This window comes from Octopus bimaculoides, chromosome 1 (assembly GCF_046866305.1).
Source record: "Octopus bimaculoides isolate indiv1 chromosome 1, ASM4686630v1, whole genome shotgun sequence".
Classification (NCBI taxonomy): Eukaryota; Metazoa; Mollusca; class Cephalopoda; order Octopoda; family Octopodidae; genus Octopus; species Octopus bimaculoides.
In genome coordinates, this window is record NC_142928.1 from 36,023,437 (window position 1) to 36,047,140 (window position 23,704).

A 23,704-nucleotide genomic window follows, 5' to 3' on the forward strand; every position below is an offset into this window, starting at 1 on the left:
TCTGTAATTCAAAGGGTCAGCCTTGTCACACTGCGTCACGCTGAATATCCCCGAGAACTACGTTAAGGGTACACGTGTCTGTGGAGTGCTCAGCCACTTTCACGTTAATTTCACGAGAAGGCTGTTCTGTTGATCGGATCAACTGGAACCCTCGACGTAGTGCCAACAACAACAACAACATAGCAGACTGATGAAATTTGTTCTACAATCATGTTTCCAAGATCAATCTTACTCTGCAGCAACTTGATCAAACACTTTCTACCATAGCCATGGTCAACTCAAACCTTGTGAGTGAAGTTGGGTTGATGGAAAATGTTTCCTTTCACCATTTTAATTTTTATTTTATACTTATTGTAATCTTCCCTTACTAGATAAACAACATAAAATATATGTCTGATGCACAATGTAAGAGTACATCTTGATGCTAGTCTGATGAAGTGTCACCCCAATATTATCAACAGCAAATATTGCAAAACTTTTCACAGGAAAGCATTAATATTCAATAGTGTTAGAAACAGAGTGGTATTGAAACAATTGTAACTAATAAAGATGTACTAAATTCATTCGTTTTTTTTTTTGTATTGTTATTTTTTCATAAAACTCACACACTGCTTTTAACAGCGAGATATGGCAAGACTTCTGCCCGTCCCCCACCCCCTCCTTTTTCGGCTATGGGGAATACGAATCTGAAAAAAATTGGCAAAAATCGGCATTTTTACATTACCACCCCCACCCCCATTTCCTTCATTCCTTACTTTTTTTCAGATTTTGTTTTTGTTTTCAAAATATGCGGGAAAATACGGAGATTATGATTCTGATAAAATTTCCAAAAATTTTTGTAAAATGTTTTTTTAAGAATTTTTTTTTCCTTCTAAATATGCGGAAAAATACGGACATTATGATTCAGACAAAATTTCAAAACATTTCTGTATTTACGGTTAGGGTTAGGGTTGGGGTTTTAGGATTAGTGTTGGGGAAAAAAAGTCAAAATTGAATAAGTTGGAGGGGGAAAGGGGGGAAAATTTTCACAATGCCAATTTTTGGCAATTTTCCGGAACCTCCGTATCCGAAAAGGGGGATTTTTGGCAAAAAAAAATTAAAAAATAAACAACTTTGGGAGAAAATGAGGTGGGGGGGGGGGGCAGAAGTCTTTATAATTTTATTTTAGAATTGTTATCACCACATTTTTAAACATGCAATTTCAAAATTTTCTGGAAGAATCGTAATCTCTTGTTGTTCAAAACAGAAATCCGAAGAAATTTTTTGAAAAAGACAGAAAAAAAAATTATGAGTACCTATTCGACACGTTTGCCTATATATATATATATATATATATATATATATATATATATTATATATATATATACATACAAAATTCAAATAATATATATAAAATTACCGTATCCTGATTTTAGAAGAGGTACACTGCTTCCCTGTGGCAACTAAAAAGGTATCTGGTTGTACCTTCATAAAAAAGCAACCCATGACAGATAGAAAGAAAAAAAAAACGGACGTAAAAGGCAGCTACTGATATATGTGTGTGTGTTTTGGTTTGTTGTTTGTTTATTTTAATTTGAAAGCTTATAAGAAATTGATTTTTCAATTTCTCAATATCTATTTCAGTGGCGTTAAAATTTGCAAAAGAACCAGTAGTTTTATACTTGCTGCATATTCTAAACTAAGGAACTAAATATTTTCTTCAAGAAAGGTATCGAATCAATGTTTCTTTAACAAAATATAAAATTTAATATGGTCAAATAAAACTTTTAAAGAAGCAAAGTGCAAAATTCTTTTTCATTTCTTAATATAAATCCTCCTATCCGAAAAATTCAAATTTATATTAAGATAAAATCTAAAATTAGAATTCTCTGCCAGACAGCGAAGTTAATTTGAAAAAAACAACAACAAAAAACAAAACAAAACAACAAGACAGTTGTTTAATTAAAAGTTATTGATAAATGTAAAAAAAAAAAAAAAGATTCGAAATTGGTAGATTGTCACAAAAATCATTCAAACATTTCTACCGAAATATAATGAAAGAATAATTTAATTCTATCTTTGCATACTTCTATGTTAAAGATTTTATTAAATCTTCTACCAAGTATAAAGGGAATAAATGATTAAATTAAATGCAGGTGTAGTAAATAAATCATAAATTAAAATCACTTAAAGCATCGATCGATAACTTCAATTTTCAGTGGTCACCTACAACTTTGTCCAGTAATATTTAGATATAAACGCGGTAATGAAAATTTCTGAACACATTAAGAGAAAAAAAGTGAATAATAATAATGAAAAAATAAAAATCTATAAACGATCTGTAGTATAAATCCACAAACATAGATGATGTGGCATGTAATATAGCTTGGCGATACATGCCTGATGTGTGGCGAATTGTTTATAACAAGATCTTGCATCAGTAATTGAAGTATCATAAAGCGAAGTGTTCAAATTACCATGAGGAAAACAGAAAATATATAGAGGCTATCGCGGGGGACATCTGAAAATATTTCAGCTGGCTCTGATTATAACAAATGTATTATTGGAATGATGACAGATCCGACTTAAAGGGCCTTTACGATAAGAAAACAAGGAAAAGATTATGTAATAATTTACATTCACCGAACATTAAGAGAAAAAGATTTATAAATAATACACGTAAGATAAGATTAAAATAAAATGCTTATTACTTTCGAATCACGAAGTTATTAGCGACAGAATATTTTAAACATTATGTATACGGACTCGTATTAATATTATCATCATCAGAGACGGAGAAAAATATTTAATACCACCACCGCTCGTTGCTTTCTTCCTGATAGGTCTTATAATAAATATGCATGTTGAACCGGCCTCTTTTAACAATATTGACCAATCAGAGAGCAAGCTTTGCGTTACGTCGTCGACCGGAAGCCACACATGGGAATTCTCATGTGTCTTGTTGACAAAAGCCTGTTATTCATTCAACGAACAAAGGATTAAGTCTGGCCCACGATTAACAGCATCATGTAACTGCTGCTAATCTTTGGACTGGAGAGATGCTGAATGTTCGGTGAGTAACAGAAAGAGAAGAGTGTGAACAAATTAATATTCCCTACAAAAAGAAAAAAAAAAGTTAGAAAACAAAATAATTATTAGCGAAACTTATTTTGTTACTTTTCTTTTCATTGAATCTTACTAATTCGCTAAAAAGCAAAAAAGAAAAGAAAAAGAGTGAAAGAGAGAGAGAAAGCGTATGTATGTGTGAATGAGAGAGAGAGAAATTGAGTAAGTGTCAGAATATGTTGGTGATGTTTGTCATTTATCTTTTTTCTTTTTTCTTTCTTCTGTCCACCCTTCTCTCACTTCACCTGCTTAATCTATCGGTGAGCTGAGTGATGAGGCTGGGTAAGTTGACTGGCGTGAGATTTCTTCTCTGTTGTCAACCGGCCGGCTGCTACCTACTGGACCTAAGTTAAGGCTTGTATGAAAATAGAGATAGCAAGTAAATACATGCCTGAACGAAACCTATCTTTTTGACAAGCTGCCATGCTCTCTGTTTTTTGATATGATTCTCTTTTCTCTGTCGTCAATGTTTTTGTTATGACCCCCTCCTTCTTCCCTTTATTAGTCTATCATTTCTTTGTGTTTATGAGGGTAATGATAAAATTGGCTCTTATCACTATTGACATGTCTGATGATTAGGGGTATAGATTGTACCCCTAATTGTGATGATTAGGGGTACAGATTGAAATGAATAGATTTATCCGACATGAAAATTCTTCATCGATGTGTAACAGGGTATGTCCATCTATCATCACCATCCGTCCTTTCGACCTCCTGCTGTCCTTATCCTTGTTATGTGTGTCAGTAGCACTGTAAAACGAGATGTAAGTAACCGAAGTGAATGGCATGTGTGTCGCCAGACTGATTGATACGCATGGTTTGTTGTTGACAGAAGTTCTTTCAAATGAATGAATGAATGGGATATTTTGAAGTATTTATTAAATATGCACGAAATAAATAAACTGTACTGCTGGATCTGCCAACCATACCGCCCACCTACTCTACTGATCTTGATTGAATATAGTACACGAGATAATGTATGCACACTTCAACCCGTGTTCGTTTTGTGGATTGAAGTGACAATGATGGTGATAATAGTTATGTTTGCGTGTGTCGCGGGGTTTATTGGCTGTCAGTTATGTATAAAGTCATGATTTATATGCATGTTTGTACACGCGCGCGCATGCATACATGCAAACGCACACTTGCACTTTTCGTATATGTACTTCGTTTATTACACACGCTTATAAACTTACATACACGAACCTTTACGTGATTGCTAGATTTGCTGCAAATAGCGACCGAATCTTTCTTAAATCACACCTTACCGTTTTCGTAAAGAAGGTTGTGTCTGAAAAGATGGGGCGGTCGCGACGGGAATTCTTTGATTATAAAGGCTGACCCAAGACTAAACAACAACAATAACAACTTATATTCATAGATTCAAACATGACTGCTTTTTATCTTTTATTGATTTTATTAATAATACATGTGGTAACACAATCCAGTGCTTTCTAACAATTTTTTTCCTATAATGTTGCGTGTGTGTTGTATGTGGGGGGATGGATATACGGGAGGGGACCGATTGAATAGTTATCATTTCATCATGACTACCCTATGAAATATATTCATTTTGTTTCGTTTATTTTTCTTTGCTTTTCTTATTTAATTTTCCATGGATTACATTTTTTCTTCTGTAACAAAAAAAAAAAAAGGACTCCAATTAAATGTAATATAACGTTTGTTTTGTATAGACTATAAAAAAAATTGGTCTCTCTCTCCCTCTTTCTCTCCATTCTTTTTCATAACCCGTGTGTGTATAGCAGGGGTGAGAAGACGGTTCATTAAATAAGAATGGATATATGAAGATTTATTGTTTGACACAATTGCCTATGCAATTTCTTTTGTTTGGCTTTAATTATCATTTTTTTTTTTTCTCTGACATTTCTTTTGAATGAAAAATGGATTATGTTGCTTTATTTGTTTTGACCAACGTGGTCTTAGAGAGTCATGCTATATGCAATGATTCTCTCGAACATGCAAACGCATCGTCAGTATTTGACGATAGGAATAACCCATCCAGCCCCATACACACAAACGGAAAACAAAGCAATTTTATTAAGAGTACTCTAACAAATGTAGTACTCTAACAAACGGCTCACCGATCGTTTAGTTGGAATATGTGTTGCACTTACTGCATTATATATTTGTGTGTGTGTTTGTAATGTACGCGCGCGCGAATAGCCTTTGACCTGTAAGCTGACCATTTACTTTGGAGATTTCATTGGAGTACATAATATACTCTTATATACTGGAGTATTGTTATATACTGAGATATATATTTCCGCACATACACATTTGGAGGCTTGTTTCATAAATATCATTACAATATATAAATAAACTGTATTGAGTACGCACACACACACATACACACACGCACGAGAGACCCCACTCTCACTCATCTTCATCACACGTAATATAGGATTCGTTACGCTACCTTCCTATGTGTGACATGTAAAGAGTTGTAATCAAGAACACGGTTGTTGTTGCTGTTGTGGTTGAGTGAAGAAGTCAGGTTTCAGACTCGTACAACTCCGAAATTCATTATTTTTCAAGTCACGTTAAAGCAGTAACATCGTTATAATGGTAATAATACTAACAATAACAAAACACACACGTAATTATCTTGTTCTTTAGGTCAAGTATAACGCTACTCCAGATTACTTAAGGGTATAAATAGCGGTGTTTAATAATAAAAATAATCCTTTTTATTATAGTTTGGAGGGAGGGGTCAGTCGATTACATCGACTCCATTAGTTTCACTGGTACTTAATTTATCGACCCGAAAGGATGAAAGGCAAAGTCGACTTCGACGGAATTTGAACTCAAATCGTAGCAGCAGACGAAATACAGCTAAGTATTTCGCCCGGATGCTAACGATTCTGCTACCTCGCCTTCTTCTTCTTCTTCTTCTTAATGATAATAATAATAATAATAATAATAATAATTATTACTTCAAAATTTGGCACAAAGCCAGCAATTTCAGGATAGAGGGATGAGTCAAATACGTCAGTCCCAATACTCAACTGGTACTTATTTTATCGACCGAGAAAGGATGAAAGGCAAAGTCGACCTCGGCGGAATTTGAATCAGAACGTAAAGACGGACGAAATGCCGCTAAGCATTTCGTCCGGTGTGCTAACGGTTCTGCCAGCTCGCTGCTTTAATAATAATATACTCCTTTCTACTAAAGGCCCAAGGCCTGAAATTTGGGGAAAGGGACTAGTCATTTACATCGACTCCAGTGTTTCACTGGTACTTTATTTATCGACCGCAAAAGGATGAAAGGCAAAGTCGACCTCGGCGGAATTTCGGCAGACGAAATACCGCTAAGCATTTCACCCGGCGTGCTAACGATTCTGCCAGCTCGCCGCCTTATTATTATTATTAATAATAATAATAATAATAATAACAATAATAGCGATTTGTTTCGCTCTTGTTACCAGTTATTTGTGGCAGAGCACCATCGAAGGATGAAAACAAACCGTACGTTTCTAACAAGAACTAAGCATGAAATTCATGTATATATATGCGCTCGCGCGCGTGTATGCATACACACACATACACGCACGTGCGCGTATAGTATATGACAGAGAAATTTATCTTTGTACTGTTTCCTTTCTTTAAATACATCAAAAGCAACGGGACAATGCACAGTTTAATTTTCAAAAGCAAATCAATTCATTGTGACTACAAATCCATGACGGTATCTTCATTCGCCCCAGCCTCTTTTCATTTATTCTTCTTTCTCATGACTGATCTCTCAATCTTTGGCACTCCTAGTTAATTTTATTTGGAAACTTTCAATAACCCCCCAAACTGGCAATATTTCAGCTCCTATCAGTGATATCTTTTACTTGTTTAAGTCATTAGACTGTGGCCATGCTGGGGCACCAACTTGAAGAAATTTAGTTGAATCAATTGACCCACTACTTATTTATTATTTTTTTTAAAGATTGGGACTTATTCTATCAACCCTTTTGCTGAACCGCTATTTTGCATGAACTAAACATACCAACACCGGTTGTCAAGCGGTGATAGGAATAAATGCACACACACACACACATAAACGACAGGTTTCTTTCAGTTTCTGTTCATCAAATCCACTCAAAAGGCTTTGGTTGGCCCAGGGCTAAAACAAGGTGCACCGCAGTGGGACTGTACCCGAAACCATGTGGTTGGGAAGTAAACTTCTTACCACACTGCCACGCTTGTATCTAAACAGAAAATCCACAAAAGTCTAGTTTAAAATAAATATTAAATGTAAAACTCTGCTTTAAACACTAGGTTAGAAATGATGAATGATTTAATCAACTCATCAAAGCAATTTGTAATTAATTATTGTACTTTTCTAAAATTTCTTTGTGTCAAATTTTTCCAATTTTCTTTGGTGTATATTATACTTTCATCAGAAGTATGACAGTATTTAATCATTGGAGTTTTGTTAATTTGACTCAAAGTAACCCTGTCTACGTGTGAGTGTGTGTGAAAATTTTACGGTTGATCGGAAGGCTGTTCTAATTATTACTTATTGTTAGGATAAGTTTCCACAATAAAAACTAAATCTTTTATTTGGTAGTGCTGACTTTTCAAAGAATACAAAAACAAAAAGAAGATAAGCTCTTTCCTTAACCATCACGACAGAATGTAACCTGACATGACAGAAAAACCAAATCAATAGCCAGGCTTACAGAGCTATAATCTGCTTACATATTCGTGCCTGAAGATCTAGGTAGCGAGACGGTATAAACTTGGAAGGAGGAGACCGACTTCGTTTTCAGCCATCCCACCTTGTATACATTATATACTGTGTCCTTTCTAAAGACTTCTGTTAAAGTAAACATTTAGGTCTTGCTTGCCGTGACTGACTGCTTGTAATCAAATCACTCCCGCTCCTCTTTCACTCAGACCGATGCTAATAAAATAGATTCAACTTCTAGAACGAGGTACTCTCGTTGGGTATCGTTCGCTTTCACTTTCTTCCAGTTTATTTGTATGTATGAAATGGATGATCATGATGATGTGAGTGTAGGCTTGGAAAGTACTAACGCACGAAACTTTGGTTCCCCCAAGTCACTCTCTTTTGCCAAATATTATTAAAATATGTGTGCGTGCATATGTGTGTGTGTGCATATATATATATATATATATATATATATATATATATATATATATATATGTGCGTGCATATGTATATATGTATACATATATATACACATATATGTACACACATATATATACATATATATGTTTATGTATATATATATATAGATATATACATACATGCATATATATATATATATATATTTTACTTGTTTCTGTCATTTGACTGTGGCCATGCTGGAGCACCACCTTTAGTCAAACAAATCGGTCCCAGGGATTATTCTTTGTAAGGCTAGTACTTATTCTACTGGTCTTTTTTGCCGAACCGCAATGTGATGGAAACATAAACACACCAGCATCGGTTGTCAAGCGATGGTGGGGGAAAAAGCACATACAAATAACAAATACATGCATATATGGGTGTGTGTGTGTGTGTGTGTATATATGGGCATATATATATGTACCACAATTAGGTCGTCAGCATTTTTTAACTGTTGGTATCATATGTATTGAGTATAGTTTTGCATTTGTTAGGAGTCTCTTGAGTGATATATGTTGTCTTTTGGATTTGAGGAGTTTATGTGTATTTAGGATGTTGTTCATTTTTGGGTCTTGAGTGAGCAGAGGGAGATTTGTATAATTGTGTTGTATGTTTCATTGTTTCTGGGGTTGTGGGTTGATATGTATGGGAGTGATTTAAAGTGCGGTGTGGTGTTTTGTTTTGTTGTCCTTAGTGTGTTTGTGTCCAATTTCTTGGCATGTTCAATTCCATGGTCTATAAGTGCGGGTGGGTAGTGATGTTCAATGAGTGTTATTTTGTGATCTTGTAGGTGAAGTTCCCAAGTGGTTGTGTCAGATACAATTGTACAGATCCTTTTAGCTAGATTGAATGGGATATTTATTTTGGTGTGTTTTGGATGGCATGAACTGAAAAGGAGATACTGTTTTGAGTCTGCTGGTTTATAGTAGATGTCAGTTGCAATTTGGTTGTTAGATTTTTTTTATAATCAAAATGTCCAGAAATAGGAGCTGTTCCTTGCTATATTCCATTGTAAATTGAATATTGGAGTTTATATTGTTCAGTGTGGATTTGAAATTCAGGAGTTTCTCATAGGCTTCATTCCAGATGATAAAACAATCGTCTAGGTACCTTTTCCAGTTTTCTCTTATATACTGGTGGAATGGGGGTCCAAATTTTTGGAGTGAAAGTTCATATAGGGTAGACTCAAAGAAACCCATTATTAGGTTCACAAGGACAGGCGCTGCTTTCATTCCCATCGCAATACCCCATTCTTGGCAGTAGTATGTTGCATCGAATAGGAAGTAATTGTTTTGTAGGATGATCTTCAGGGATTCAATGACAAAGGTCTGGTTTATGCAGTCCGGGAGAACTTTGGGGTATTTTTCTAACCAGGATTTTTATCGCCTCTATTCCGTAGTTTTGTGGAATGTTAGTGTAGAGGTTGATGACATCGAAGGAGACTAATAGTGCTTCTTCATTGGTGTGTATATATATTTATATATATATATATATATACACACACACGCGTGTGTGTGTGTGTATACACATGCATGCAAACACATATGCATTCTGGCTTCCGTGCTAGTGGCCCGTAGATAGCACCATTTGAGTGAAATCGTTACCAGCGTTGCCTTCTAGCACTTGTGCTGGTGGCACGTTAGAAAATCATTCGAGCGAGGTCATTGCCAGGTCATTCGAGCGAGGTCATTGCCAGTGTAGGTGGCACATAAAAAACACCTTTTTGAGCGTGGCCGTTGCCAGTACCGTGTGACTGGCCCTCGTGCCGGTGGCACATAAAAGCGCCCACTACAATCTCAGAGTGGTTGGCGTTAGGAAGGGCATCCAGCTGTAGAAACTCTGCCAGATCAGATTGGAGCCTGGTGCGGCCTTCTGGCTTGCTAGTCCTCAGTCAAATTGTCCATCCCATGCTAGCATGGAAAGCAGACATTAAACGATGATGATGATGATATATATATATATATATATATATATATAAATATATGTATATACCCACAGATGCTCATGCATGTCATCATTATTGTTTTAATATTCATTTTCCATGCTTGCATGAATAAGATGGAGTTTGAGGCAGATTTTCTTTACCTGAAAGCCCTTCCCATCACCAACTGTTACCTATTTCTAAGCAAGCAGGTATTTTCCCCATATTTCACAAAGTATTAAAGACGAACAACACTGCTTGTATGACAATAACACTCATTTACAACTAGCACACATTGTAAAGACAAGAACACACACAAACACACACACTGTTTTAATTATGCAAATTACTCTAGGCCATAATGTTCTCTGCACTTTTTGTATATGACTTTGCTGGAGTTAAGGTAGAATAGCTGTGCTGATGATGCTTATTGAGGCAGAAATCTGTATGCACTGCTGTCCTTTCTGTCTTTTCCCTTAATGGCTGATAAATCTTCCCTTCTGACTGGGAGCTGGTTGCAATTGCCACCAGGCATTTGTTTTGCTTTTGGAAGATTTAATCTTGTAAATGAAATACCTATATTCATCTTTATGGTTCAAATTCATGCAATTGGTCACTCTGATTTATTTTTTGTAACCCAGTTTGTTTAATAACACATATGTTCACACACACACACACATACACTCAGAGAGAGAGATAGAGAGAAGAAGGAAGGAGGACAGGACCCTTGTAACATCAGGGAAATGGCTGTGCTTTGCCTGCAAAAGAAGAATCAGTAGAAATTCCTTGAGGTTTACCCAGTTTAATCACTGGACAGGTACAAACTGCTGAAGAACAAAAGGTAGATTAATAGAAAAGGTAGATTTCAGATGCAGCAGGTACACTGGAGGAGTAAGCATTAAGAGTCCTCTCAAACGCACAGATACTTCCCTAGAAGTAATTGATAGATTTTGTTACCTAGGTGACCAAATTATCAGTGGAGTGGATGCTTCAAACATGTGGTAGATAGAATAAGAACAGATTGGAAATGGTTCATCCCTCAAGATCAAGAGCATATTGTATGAAGATTGCATGCAAAGTGTGCTGCTGCATGGCAATGAGATGTAGGTCTTAAGTGTAGAAGACATGTAAAGGTTAGAAAAAAAACGAAGCAAGCATACTTCACTATGTTAGTGTTTATGAATGACAAAGTATAAATGAACCGAGAGACAAACTAGGTAAAAGTGGAATCAGATCTAGTGTACAAGAGAGGATACTGTGCTAATATGGGCATATAATGTGAATGGAAGATGACCGTTACATAAGCAAGTGCAGAGCACTGAAATCTGTGGAAGAAAGATACAGAGAAAACTTGGTATGAGATGGTGACAAATGATCTCAAGTTGTTACATCTGTTGAAGGAGATGATAGAAGACCATGTTGACTGGTGGTATGCAGTGCTGTAGAAGACTTATCCTCTTGTGCAAGCTTAGTGCATGCATTCCCTACCTATTTTGTACACTTGTACCCCACCACCATCTATTCTCTAAACCACACCCACCTATTTATAACACTGGGTAGCACTACTGTCCAATCATTTTCTAACTCTCTCACCAACCACAGAACACTACCTTGCACTGTCTCTTCTATTGTCCCCTTCCCTAACACTGCCTGTGTTAATCTCACCTCTACCACCCTCTTTTAACAATAAACCTGTGTAACTCCAACAAACCTTTTTAAGACCTTACCAAACTGGCCCACCCTATTTTCTCCTCCTTCACAGTAATCCTTGGTCTGGCCTTGCTTGACCCCTTTTGATTCTCCTCTTTCCATTACTTCCTTCTGTTATTCTCTCATTAGCATCCTCTTACAATAAGTCTGTTCCATTCATGATAAGGTCTCTCTTTCACTTGACAAACTGCAAGATAACCCCAGAAGTGCTAGTGTTACAAGATGCACTCAGTGCACTCTGTAAGTGGTTGGTAATCAATTCAAGCAATGACAATGCAGGGTTTGACAGGACTCTTTAGTCTTGCTGATAGCTGGGCAATCTCTAGTGCTGATGCCACCAAAAAAAAAAAAAAAAGGCACCCAGACCACTCTGTGAAGTGGTTGCTGTTGGGGAGGGCATCCAGCCATAGAAACAATGCTAAAATTATGACATTGCAGAAAGATGCAGTCTTCCAACTTATTGCATACTGATAAACTGCCCTCCTCATAATAACATGCAAAATGATGCCAATGGTGATGATGTACATACATACTTATATATATATATATATATATATATATATAAACAATTGCAGAATGGAAGGTGTTTATAAGCCATTTAAAAACACAAAAACCGTTAGATTTACTTCAATATTTAAATTTGTCAAAATATTTTCGGCACTTTGAAACCGCGACCTGTTCACTGACAAAATTTTAGTGCTGCATGGAATTTTGTTAGTGAAAAACCACATGGAGTGACATCTGGACTTCTGTGGTCACAGTCTTCAGGTTTTAGCTCCCGCACGTAATGGGGTTTCCTCAGATGAAAATTCAATTCTTTATACTGAGCTGCTTGACATGTTGATTTTTGCAGGCTGTGATGAAACATTTCCTGCACTGTTGCCATGTTCTCCACTGATCGGGATGTGGTTGGACGGCCACTTCTAGCATCGTTCACAGAGCCTATGGTCATCAGCTTTGCATGACAACTTTTTATTGTCTCCAGACGAAGTGTTGTATGCTTACCTTTCCATGAATGTCACCATCTCTGAACCAAAACAATGGAATTCCACACTTCATAGTGTGCTACTATCTTAGCTCACTCCTGAATAGTCAACGTCCATCTGGAAAATAAGAAATCCCCATTAGTGTTGTCAGTTTAAAATATGTTTTCATCGTGACTTCAGTGATACGAAAAATTTTATAAGTAATTTCTAATGCCTAGTTAATTTTCACCCTCTCTGTATATATATATATGCATGCATAGGAATGATGTCTGGCCTCAGAAAATTTACCATAACAAATTCTGACTGATGTAAGCATGGAAAAGGAGACGTTCAACCATATTGATGATATATATATATAGGTCCAGACATGGCTGTGTGGTTAAGAAGGTAGCTTCCTAACCATGTGGTCTTGGGTTGAGTCCCATCGGACATCACCTTGGGCAAGTTTCTTCTACTAAAGCCTTGCCAGCAGTTTTGGTAAACAAAAACCATAAGAAGTATATGCTTATATGGGTGCTAGTTTAGTATATGATCTCCCACATTATCCATTGTCTACACTGATGTGGTTTAGGATTAGGGGTTTGGTTAAGGTTTTAGGTTAGGGTCAAGGTTAGAGTTGGACTGCACACTAAAGTGTAAATGGGCAGGTAGACTGCATGCTAAAGTGGCAGCCATATATTTATGTATGTTTGTGTGTACCCCCGTCTTGACATCACATGATGTTTGTTTGCTTGAGAAACAAGTGGGAGTTGGTCATAGAAAATCTGCCAATTCCATTTGACTCATAGAACATGGAAAAGTGGATGTTGAATGTGTACATGTATGTATGTGTGTGTATAAATGCTTATGTATAGATATGCATGTGTGTATATATATATATATATATATATATATATATATATATATATATATATATATATATTCTTTTACTTGTTTCAGTCATTTGACTGTGGCCATGCTGGAGCACTGCCTTTTAGTCGAAGATATCGACCCCTGGACTTATTCTTTGTAAGCCTGGTGCTGTTTAAAAAAATAAACACTGGGATCAGTTTGCTTCTGCCGAACTGCTAAGTTACTAGGAGATAAACACACTAATATCAGTTGTCAAGCGACAAACAGACACAAACACGCATAAATATATACATAAATTCGATGGGCTTCTACCAAATCCACTCACAAGGCTTTGATCGACCTGAGGTTATTGTAGAAGACACTTGCCCAAGGTGCCACGTTGTGGGACTGAACCTGAAACCATGTGGTTAGGAAGCAAGCTTCTTATCACAGCCACTCCTGCGTCTATATGTATATATATTATATACAAATGTATATAAATATATATAGTTATATTTGTATATATATATATATATATATATATATATATTTTATAAAAGTATCTATGTGTGTGTGTGTGTATATATATATATATATATATATACACACACACACACACATATACAGAGAAAGAGATTAGTTAAATCAATATCATGAATGTATTGATTAATGATATAGACGTGCACATGTATGTTGAGTGCATTACTGACAACCTTGCACTTTGGTGAACAGTATGTAGAAAAATTATAAACAGCTACAACAATATCAACAACAACAATAACAGCCAGTTCTGAAAGTTGGCATTAGTTTTGTAGTAGAGGCTGGATTTTCTCATCAATAATAGCCTATATTACTTAATATTTTTTTTCTATCAAGAGATATGTATACTTTTTATTACTGTTTTAAATATCTCGAGCATCTTTCGGTTATACATTAAATTCTTTTTTTATTTAATTAATATTTCTTTTTCTGGTTTTATATGCTTGATTGAAATTCGAATTTGTTGTGCAAAAAATTTTTAGCTAAATATTTCTCAACACGCTGAACCGTACGTTATATTCTGCTTATTTATAGTCTTAAAGAGTCTCTTTCTACTCTATCTGTCCCTACCTCTCTCTTTCTTTTTATTCTATATGTCCTCATCAGTTAATCACAAGCACGCACACGTATACAGGCGCCCGTACACAATGTCATTTAAGAACAAGACAGTGTAGCCAACATTTTCAAGATGACCGATCCGATCCAGTCCCGTCCGGCATGTGTCTTCTCTTGTTTAAACATGGATGATGCCTAACATCATCAGCACGTATCTCTCTCTCTCTCAACCTAACTCCACATCTCAACTACTCGTTACATGTGTTGTTACACTCACAGACACATGCTTAAAGGCACTGACAGAAACGCACACTCACACAGAAGATAGATAGATAAAGAGAGAGAGAGAGGCAGAGACAGACGGAGAAGTTTAAGCTCACTTCACTATCTGTCTTGCTGGGCTATACCCACGTGTTTTCCTTATATTTACAGAAACTTAAACCTTTGTTTCTTTAAGGAGAATCCTCCTGATGTCACTCAAATGCTTACCCTCCCGTTTCCACTCTTCTTCTTTCTCTTGTCTCGATGGTGGTGGGAGACGTCGAGAGGTGATGGTGGTGGGTAATAAGGAGGGGGGATCTTCAGACGTATTTCCTGGCTCTTGATTGTGATCGGTGGAAGTGGTTGTTCCGAGAAAAAAAAAAAAGTATTGAATAGCACATTAGCTTTTTTTTTTGTTTTTATTTTGTTCTGTCTTCATATGCTGTCGTCGTCGTCTTCAGTTGGTCGACCCCTACTCATACTCTGTTCATCTTTCTATCCGTCCATTCGTTCACCACCATCACTCCTGGAGTGACCAACTGTGATTAGATTGACATGGTGACCCGGGTCAGTCGCAAGATTTCAGTTGATAGATCATTCTAAATTTAGAGAAGGGATTCTTGTTTTTATGTTTATAGGTAAGATAAATATATTTTCCTTGCTTTTCTTATGTTGTAATTTTTTTCTTCGTATTTTGTTTCAATTCTTCGTAGAATTGGTAAACTATTTCTTTTTATTATTCGTTTTTTTTCATCATTTGTATTACCGTTGTTCCTATGTCTTAAAATAATGTAAAGGAAGAAAAAAGAGAAATAAAAAAAATAAGAAATGATTTACAATAAAATTTTGATTTACTGATTTACATAAAAAGTAGAGAAGGTTGATTGAATTAAGAAAACAAGGAAATGAGAGGGTATGAAATTTATAGATGCGGTTTAATAATGGCAAAAGTTTGTGTTCATTGATCGGAATAAATTCATAAAGATATTTAAGGAAAAAATCAGGCGTTCTTATAAACAAACTGATGCTAACGTAGATATACACACATACAAACATACACACACGCATGGCTTAGCTGGTCGAAACTTCGCAGTTACTGTCAATATTTTTTAAGAATAATAAATTTGTACTCTATAAAAGTATAGAGTTAACCCTTCGGATTAATGTAAAATTGTTTTTATTATAACTGAACATAAAAACAAAAATGTATATATGTGCGTGTGCTCCTTTTATAACAAGTCGGTAAAAAAAATTGTTAAAATATATGTAATGTAGAAACACATTTCAAAGAGAATACTGAAAAGAAAATTAATAGCAATGACAATTATTATTATTAAATAATGCTAATGATGATTGCTTAATTCTGATAGTTATAATTTACTTCCGTGTCAGTTTCCAAAAAAAAAAAAAGTACTCTCCTCTCTAAATATTCTCATACAAATTCTGGCTAAAAATGAGTTTTGTATTGTAGTCTTTCTGACTGGATAGCTTGTGGTGAACTTGTACTGAACTTTGACCTTTTATCCATGACTGCTCTTCCAAATCTTGTCTTCCTTCCTCAAACGACACACGTGCATGTAAAACACACGACCAACTCCAAAACTATGTCCATAGCATTCACTCATGTATATATGTATGTGTATATATATATATATATATATATGTGTGTGTGTGTGTGTCATTTATGTGTACAATTATATACGTATATGAAGTATAATTTATATAATGTAGATAAAATGTATATTTTACACACGTATACACATATATGTTGCATGATCTTAACACACACACACACACACACACACACACATATATATATATATATATATATGTGATTTGTAATATAACGTGCGTGTAAATGTGTATATTTGAGTATTACTGTATATTTGTGTTTGTATATATATATATATATATCATAGAAAGAGAGTATATATGTGAAATATACATATGTATTTGTATATATAAAATTCTATAATATATATGTAAATATGTATAAGTTATAAATATGATGTATAATATACAATATATGTTCAAAATTTACGTGCCTATAAAATAGGCCTATATATAAAATATATTTACATACACATAGAATTTATGGGGTGTACGCTGGACAGCGAGAATCTAAACAATAGAATAGATACTTTATCTATTCATTCTTAATATGTTCCGGCAGATTCGTCCGTAAATTGCAAGGATCAGATGATAAGGTTCGAATGTGTCAAGCAGAATTATGAAGCATGGATTATATATATAATGAAATAAGGTTTACACTATATAAAATATACAATATGTACATGTGTGCGCATATATACACAAGAAAATAACTTAAGGTTTTAAGTGTGTGTGTGTATATATATATATATATATGTGTGAATGTGGTGTTTTCGAAAAAGAAAAAAAGAACGAGTAAAGACTGAAGTAAAAGATATCGAAGTGTATAAACACTTAAATGCTTTGATCCGTTTTTGTGTATTGTCTTTCACTCGTGTGTGTCTGTGTCTATTCACAAGCGCACTCAGATAGACAGACAGACACGTGTGTGTATGTACGGATATAGGTATTATGTTTGTATGTGTTTACATCCCACGATATTTTCTGGCCGAATGCCAAGCAGAGTTATTATCGTCATTATTCTTCTGGGGTTTCAATAAGATAAGTTCCATTCAACTACAGGGCTCCATTAAAATAACTACAACCCTTTTCCTAAAAAAATTTGGCCTTGAAGTCATGCTTATTTTATTTATTACACTCGCGAATTGCTTTCATTTTTTTCTGCTAACAACCACTGCTTTTGTACTCGTAATGTCTAATTGTTCTGGCAAATAAAAGAAAACTTTTAGAAATTATGTCTGTAACCTTTAGAAATTATTATTATTACTGTGACTTATCATTATCATATTGATGGATAGCAGGAGTGGTAGGACACCGGACAAAGTGTCTGCTGGTTCTTTCCGTTTTGTGTTCAAATCTTTCTGAGGCCGAGTTTGCCTTCATCCTACCGAGGTCGATAAAATAAAGAATATAACAATTAAAATACACGAGTTGATTTAACCGGCTGATTGTTTCTTCTTTTCAATTCTGTAGCTTCGTGTTGATGTTAATAATTATTACACCAATCTTCTGAATGGCTGTGCATCCCATTTTATATTTATAAGCATATTCGTAATTGCGAGGAGGGGTGTATACTTTAGTCTGTTGATTATTTATCTTCTGTTGTCATATTTGTGTTATTTCTGTCCGGGTGGTTGCGAATTGGTAAGAACTATTGGCGCATTTGACAATTTGCCTTGTGATATTTCAATTGCACTTCGAGTTCAAATCCCACTGAGGTCAAGTTTGACCTTCATTCTCTTCCAATCCTTTGGAATCTAGTCTGCGGATTGAGAATAATTTCCTTGCTTCCTTTTGCACCAGCTTCGGGAGTCCTTATAATAATAAAAAAAGTAAAATAAATCACGAGCGATACCCTTCCTTCTCTCACTCAGCTATAAGTAAATTAATATTAAATATTTATTATTGCTTTGATGTCAATACAAATCTGACATTTTATTTATTTATTTTTTTAGAGAAAACTGAAATGCCGCTACTTCTGTCACCTCATCTTTATGTAATCTGTCACGAAAGACTTTTTGTGGCTATAAAAACAGTAATTTTTTTTATATATTGGCACTACACCAATTAGTTGAATGAATGAAACTCTAGTACATGACTTATACATTTTCCTCTCGATTCTACAGAGTTTAAGTGCAAAGTCAACCTCAATTAACTGTACAGTCGACCTCAATGGCTATTTGAACTCTACGTGTTTTAAAGTAGAAAATTTGGTTTGAAATTTTGGCACATGGTCAGCAGTTTTTGAGGGGAGGGGCAAGTCGATTACAGCGATTTCATTCCTTGACTGGTCCTTATTTAATCGATTCCGACAGGATGAAAGGCAATGTCAATCTCGACGGAATTTAAACTCAGAATGTTATGAGGGACGAAAAGGCGGTAAGTATTTTGTCCAGTGTGATGATGAATATTTGAGTCCAAAACTTTTTTCGTGCGTGTGCTAAAAAAATGTAAATGGACTTATTTCTACAGGCATTTTACGAGAATAGCTATCATTACCTCACGGGGAAAGGAAAATGGGCAAGAAATTGGGAGTTGTTTTTCTTCATTTATATATCTTTTTTGGTATTCCTCCGTTTCATCCAACAGGAAATTCAATTCTTAAAAAATGTTTATTTTTCTCCAAAATTTCAATGTTTAAATATGCCCCCTCCCTCCTCCCAAATTAATGTTTTAATATTTTAACCCACAGTTTCTTGTCTTTCTGCTCGTCCATGAGATAGTGAAAGTTATTCCCTAAGTCTTGTCGATAATTATTTAGCTAACACGCAGACGGATATATGAAAGACAAAAGTCAGTTTCGTGTGGATTTTACTGTAGAACAAACAGAGAGAAAGAGCACAGTTAATAGATCATGGATAAAGTCGAATGAATTGACCACAGTATGAGACTAACTGATATTTATTATATTTCGTGTTGCTTTTAACTTTAATGAGTTCAAATCTCACTGCAGTGAGATTTGAACTCATTAAAGTTAAAAGCAACAGAAATAAAAAAATTGTATAGGGTTTCTCCAACTCTGGCACAAAGTCACACATATTGTGCGTGAATGTAGTCAAATATAGCCAGTATTCGATTACTTTTATTTTATCATCCCATAAGGATTAAGTAGATTACGGCGCGACATAAGCCCAGGACGTAAATTGACTCTAGTCCAGTGTTTCTCATCCATTTCTTTGCTTATGTGCCCCTTTGGTTCCTCTTTATTCAGGGGGCCCTCAAAGCCATGCGATGTCAAAAATACTCCTGTTATATTTTTATGATTAAATATTATTATTAGGAATTGTGTAAATTAAAAAAAATTGTTATTGTAGAAATATAACCAGTTTATTGCACATAAATGTTAACAGGGGACGCTTATATGGACACTCAAGGGCCATAGGGGCCCCAGTTTAGAACGATTGCTCTTGTCGATTGTACCGACTATAGCCATCCTCGGTAGGTGCTTTTATTTTATTGGCCTCGGAGGGATAAAAGGCAAAGTTATCCTCGGCTGAATTTGAACTTAAATAGTAAAGAGCTGTAACTAAATACAACTAGATATTTTATCTTTCTAACAATTCTACCAATACAGGGGCAGAAATTTGAGGGAAAGGGAACAGTCAATTATATCAACTCCAGTATTTAACTGGTACTTTTTTTTATGGAGTCTGAAAGGAGGGAAAGCAAAATCGATCTGGTGTTAATAAGGTCTCAGATTTAGAGGAGTGTTGTCTATTGAGCTTGTCGACATAGCATTGGAAATGTTTAGGGCAAGTTAGTTTGGAAGATGTGATATATGTTTATGTCTCGTCGTTGGTGGAATAAAATGTTTTCCAGTTAAGATGATAGGCACTTGTTATGATATTTCTTAAAGGGATCACAACGCTTCGGATTTTAAAGAGTATGGGGAAGGGATGTTGTGAATGTCAAACGTTTCCCTTAATGCATTTATGCTGACATATGAAGAAAAAAAAAATGGTTGTATCCAGGAATCGGAAAACAGTCGTGCATACGCTCCAATTCTACTCTAACAACAGTGCTGATGTTTATGTTTTATTTATCAGTTTTTTTAAAAATATAAATATAGATATGAAAATACAAATTGATAGTTGGGGTTAGTAGCAATTTTGATTGTCTAGTTTTTGTCAGAGCACGAACTTGTGCAATTAGCTTCCGTGTACATTATGTCTAAGATAGATCGCAGTTTTGCTTGGCTGATGCACGCAGACTGATACTCTCAGCTTTACCCGGACTAAGATGATTTTAAGTGCAAGTTTTCGTCTTCTAGTTTTCTTACGTGAACTGTACTCGGTGATGGTTGAAGCAGCAGCCGTACTTCCATACACGCATATATATCTGAATGCACGCATACTCAAACACATGTATATAAGACAGGCGCGATACATATCCACATACACGTTTACTCATTCATTCATTTAGTCATTCATATTTACAGACATGCATAATCTTCTTTGTAAATACACAAACACATATATTTAAATACGTTCACACATATACATGTACTCATCCATTCATACGAAGTTGCGTAAATTTGTGTCTCGTACATGTTTTGTATGTGTCTGCATGTAAATGTGCACTACGTTGCCATTGCCTTTGTATATATGTTTGAATGCATGTGTAACTTGTCTTATTTCTGTGTTATAGTGCTAGTGTACGTCTGTCGTACCGAGTTTGTTTATGTATGTTTACTTCTCTCCATACGTATGGTTATTTGTTTTATATATGTGTCGATGAATGTATACGCGTGTACTCGTATGTTTATGTACCCTGTCAGATACATTATATATGCGTTGTTTATAATGTTGTATGCCTGTGTGTGTGAGAGAGCATATCTGCTCAATTGTGTATTTGCCAACGATAAATAACATTTTTTTAAACTTCAGGTATATGTAGTTACGCTTGTCTTTTTTGCGTGAGTGAATATTGTAGTCATGTGTATGCACTCATGTATGACCTTGTATATAGATACACATGTGCTTGTCTACTGCATGTATGTCTACTCTTCACTCTATGTGTATATATATTCGCTTGTACGTGTTCGCCCTGTGTCCAAGCATACATCTGCTTATGTGTGTTTGTTTGTACATGTTCTGCGCGTGATTATCTGTTTGTGTAGTGATGCGTGTGAGTGTGCTTCGTTAATATGCGTGCATGGTTGCGTACGTGACCGTGCTCGCATGCGTGTACCTCCACACCTCCGAGATGTACAGGGGTGGAGGTGACTGGGATGCGATGGCGGGCCGGTGCATATTTGGTGCGTGTGTCATCGGAACATTACGAACGAACGAATACACTATTCTTACTGCTGATTTCTCTTTCTCTCAAGAACGATCCGATTCAAATGTGTGGATTAAAAAGTCTTCTGTGAAGTAGTTTTGTTTTCTGTGTACATTCACCCTCGCACACGCGAATTTCAATGACCGTTTTAGCATGTTGGAATGGGGTGGAGACAAATGTATACGAAACTTGAATACTTTTAAGAGTACAGTGACATACATCTCTCCACCCTCTCTCTCTCTCTCACATACACACGCGCATACAAATTAGTACATACACTATATAGTCCAAATACTTTATAAAGTGGTTTATATGTATATGTTTAGATTCTGTTGTGTAAGAATTTACTAAATATAACAAATATGCATAAGTATATAACACTTCATGCTCTATCTCTGTATACACTTGTGTGGTATATACATGAACAAACTGTTTTAAATAATATTTTCTACTCTAGGCACAAGGCCCGGAATTTTGGGGGAGGGGGCCAGTCGATTGGATCGATCCCAGTACGCAAGTGGTGTTTAATTTATCGACCCCGAAAGGATGAAAGGCAAAGTCAACCTCGGCGGAATTTGAACTCAGAACGTAAAGACAGACGAAATACTCTTTCGTTTTTTCTCGCAGCCACATGGTTCAGGGTTCAGTCCCACTGCGTGGCACTTTGAGCAGATGTCTTCTGTAGCGTCGGGCCGGGCAAAGCCTCGAGTGGATTTGGTAAACGGAAGCAGAAAGAAGGCCGTCGTATACAGGCGAAGGTAAAGAATACGCATACCCGGTGTTTAGGGTTAGGTCGAAAAAGGGCGGTGTGCGTATTCTTTACCTCCGCTTCGTGTATGTATATATATATATATATATATATATATATATGTGTGCGTGTGTGTGTGTGTATATATATATAATTAGAAAATTAATTGCATTGGTTCCTGATAAACTCTTGTTTATCTTGTTATCTGCACTCTATCTGTATGGTGTACCCGGGGATAATACAGGTAACGGATACCGATAGTATATACGGATATTTTATTCCGGTTACTATAACCACTAACTCACTCTCTCTCTCTCTATATATATATATGTGTGTGTGTGTGTGTGTGTTGACAACCTGTGTCGGTGTGTTTACGTCCCCGTGACTTAGCGGTTCGGCAAACGTGACAGAATAAGTGCCAGGCTTAAAGAAAGGAAAAAAGTACTGGAGTTGATTCGTTAGACTAATAGTTTTTCAAGGCATGGCCGCAGTCTAATAACTGAAGCGAATAAAAGATTTATATACACACGAGAGTAGATGGATAAACGAAAGAAAGTAGCACTCAGCACATTTACTTGCTGGCATGGAAGGCGGACGTTAAACGATGATGATGATGATTGACACGACTCCAGTATCACATCAAATTTTGTAGGCGCAGATACGTGTCTCCACCATCGCATGTACAGAGTGTATGTGCTGCAAATGTAAAACAATATCAGGTGCACTTCTTTACTCTTCAGCTCTTCAAAGCTGCCTTTGATGCGATCCTATTGAAGATCGTGACAGCAATAAGTGTAGGCCCTCAACTTAAGTGCCATCATCTGAATAAACAAATATTTTCACTCTACATTATGTTATTGAGTACTTGACTTTAAATGGGGGATTTTCCATTTTATATATGTTTGTGCGCATATACTCTTTACTCTTTTACTTGTTTCAGTCATTTGACTGTGGCCATGCTGGAGCACCGCCTTTAGTTGAGCAAATCGACCCCAGGACTTATTAATTTTAAG

General features: G+C 35.7%; 1 protein-coding gene across 8 annotated transcripts in view; it reads left to right on the forward strand.

Moving 5' to 3' along the window:
- The first annotated feature begins 2,921 nt into the window (after positions 1-2,921).
- LOC106878978 (uncharacterized) overlaps positions 2,922-23,704 on the forward strand; it is a 198,143-nt gene continuing 177,360 nt past the window's right edge. For 2 of the 8 annotated variants that reach the window (XM_014928353.3, XM_014928354.3), the window contains exon 1: positions 2,922-3,052. The gene's annotated coding sequence lies outside the window, so the exon portion shown is untranslated. Of the gene's footprint in view, positions 3,053-14,876; positions 15,691-23,704 lie in introns of those variants that run through there. The other 6 variants (XM_052966146.2, XM_089350385.1, XM_014928355.3 and 3 more) reach the window with 6 other exon arrangements.